Raw genomic sequence first — 2,927 nt, 5'->3', positions numbered from 1 at the left:
TGGCAAGCCAAGGTTCTGAGTTGGATTCCCACTTCATGCCCCAAATAAAAGTGAGAACTGATATAAAGAAAAGTTCTGTATCACTTACAATTTTTATTCTAATTTTAATTTGTACTCTTTAAAAAATAAAATTGTTCTACAAGTGAAAAAAGAAAAAATGATGTAATATTTCTGGCATTTAGTAAGTGCTAAAGAGAGGTGATAACTTTTTCGTGTATCAAAATGTTTACTTAGTTTTCCTCAATGGCGGCCATGGCACTTGAGTCACACAGAAATCACTTAGCTGTATGATTTAGCTAGAGCTAGATGGAGACATGAGCTATATAAAGATTGGCAATTACAGATTAATGTCCTATAAGTGCAGTGAGCCATCACTGGAAACAATTCTCGTCAGTAAAATAAAGGGTTCTGTTGATTTGCCTAATATTCCCTCCTCTTCATGATAAACATTTCTCTCTGAACTTGAACAAATGCTGTTTCCTTCTAGAAGTCTTATCTTCCTTCATATTGAACAACTCTCCTACTTACCTGAACCTTCTTGACATTTTGCAGTTAGCATTGTGTTCGTGTCTTGTCTTCCAGTGGACTGTAAATGCATAAAGGAGACTATCTCTCATTTTTCTCCATAATGTCTCACCTAACTCATGTGAGCCACATACACTAAATTTTAGATTTTCTAGTAACTACATTAAAAAATTTTTAAAACCTGACATGGTGGCACATGTCCATAACCAGGCATTGTGTGAGGCTGATGCAGGAGGATCATGAGTTCAGATCTTATCTGAGCAATTTAATGAGACCTTGTCTCCAAAAACACATCAATATGACTTGATGTACCTCACTGCAAAGGACCTCTCTAGTTCAAAGTTCACTCTCTAGTACTGCAGAATACATAATTAAAAGTTTTAGAATGAACTACGATGTCTATTTTAGTAATATATTTAATCCAGTATATCAAAAATATTTCAATGTGTGATCAAGTTATAAATTATTGGTGAGGTATTTTAACTTTTTTATTCTAAGTCTTCAAAATCCCCATATCTCAACGTGGGCTAGCCACGTTCCAAGTATTAGTAACCACTTAACTAAGAATGCTTTACAGGACAGCAGAGGCCTAGCACATTATAGGTGTCTAGGAAATGAACATCCCAAAACACACTTTCAAAAATAGTCTCTTTTTCCCCCAACAGATTACCATGGCTGTAGGAGTTGAGCCTCCCAGTGAACAACCGTACTTCACATTGGTGAATAACAGTGGGTCTGCTGCAAACATGAAAGGTAATATCACTTTGATGTATTCTTATCTCCTTGTGCCACCTAGTATTTGATATGAGGAAGTGTGTGAATGAATATGAAAGAAAGGCTCTATTATTCATCTGGCAATGCGAAGATCCAGGTGTTACTAAGGCCTTTTGTTGATTTCTGCCTTGCCACTTTGGCCTTTTTATTTACTTATTTATTTTTATTTTTTATTGTTTTGGCGGAACTTGGGATTGAACTCAGGCCCTTGTGCTTGCCAGGGAAGCGCTTATTCCACTGAACCATCTCCCAGGCCCCTTGCTTTGGCCTTTTTAAAAGGGAATTTTCAAACATGTTTGTTTCCTGCATTCTTATTTTAGACTGAGATTGTGCCTATGCTCCTATCAACAGATGCCTATTTGTGAATCAACTATTTATTTCTTCCTCCTTCAGTTTCCTGCAAGTGCCACTTATGAAGCACATTCAGAGCACTGGAGCCCTACTTCTCCCAGTGTTATTTTCACTCCGACGTCTCCTCCCCACACAGTTTTGGTATTTCTACCTCATCCCAAAGAAGCTTGCTATAATGACTTCTACTGTCTCATTTATTCTTCACTGCATTGCATTTCTGAGCTGAGAGCTGCCCTGATTCCTTGTTGGCCCTTGGTCAGGTTTCTGTCACTGTGCCAAGAAATCTGAGACAAGTCCCCCTATTTATTTTGGCCCTTAGTTATAGAGGTTTCAGTCCATGGTCAGTTGGCCTCTGGCCTCAGCTGTGGTGAGGCAGTATCTTAGGGTAGAGGAAACTGCTCACCTCAAGAAGTACATGACTAACTCCTTTCCCCTAGGCGTAATCTGCTACCGTGTCACCACTTTCTGGCAGCAGCCTTAGTTGACAGCTAGGCCTAAACTGCATGACCCTTCATGGGACAGTTTGTATCAAAACCCTGTCATTGACCTTGTTGCTGCCACCTATGTTAGCCTAGAGAAACATTGAGTGATTTCACTTGGTGATACTCTGCTGGCATTATTTTGTAACTTTCCATTCTGGGTTTTGCCTGAGTTTCTTTAGTCCTCCTGTCTAGGAACTTCACAGTATTTCTTCTCAAGTTATGGATTACATGATGAAAAATTAGAGAAGAAAGAGGGATGTATCGTTCAGGGCTCACTGGGAACAGTTCATTCTAGTTACTTTTGTGTTTGTTGGAATCTGTCCAGTGTTGACCTTGCCTAAATTCAAAGAGGATCTTTGTAGATCCTCTTCCATGTGCCTTCTGTGTCTGACTCTAGAGAAACTAATACTGATAACTGCCATTTGTGGACAGCTTGTAGGCCCAAATGTACTGTTAGTTTTTCTGACCTTAGAGGAAATTGCTCTTAAAACAAATGTAGTAATGATGTCTACTTGTAGAATATTCTTTTTCCCAAGCAACACTCCACCATGAGTATAATTAGTCTGACAAGCCTTTTTCCTGCTTCTTCTGTCAGAATGTTACCTCTTTCTTGGTGTTTTCAGCAAAGTTTCTGTTGGCTTTGGAATGACACAACTCTTTGTTGTATAGGAGGGCCCTGTGTGCATGAGCACACACGCAAATTCTGTGATGTTTCCAGGTTCCAAAGACAACCAGAAAAACCGTGCACATTTCCATGTGACCCCAGAAAGTTTCTGTTACCTCTTTTGTGATTCA

At 39.2% G+C, this 2,927-nt stretch overlaps 1 pseudogene; it reads left to right on the top strand.

Annotated features, from left to right (window-relative positions):
* Positions 1-1,255: 1,255 nt before the first annotated feature.
* LOC105741361 overlaps positions 1,256-2,927 on the top strand; it is a 26,217-nt pseudogene continuing 24,545 nt past the window's right edge.

This window comes from Octodon degus, unplaced genomic scaffold, assembly GCF_000260255.1.
Source record: "Octodon degus isolate 3935 unplaced genomic scaffold, OctDeg1.0 scaffold00646, whole genome shotgun sequence".
Taxonomy (NCBI): domain Eukaryota; kingdom Metazoa; phylum Chordata; class Mammalia; order Rodentia; family Octodontidae; genus Octodon; species Octodon degus.
Note: the sequence above shows the minus strand (reverse complement) of the source record. Positions and strands in the feature narration are given on the sequence as shown.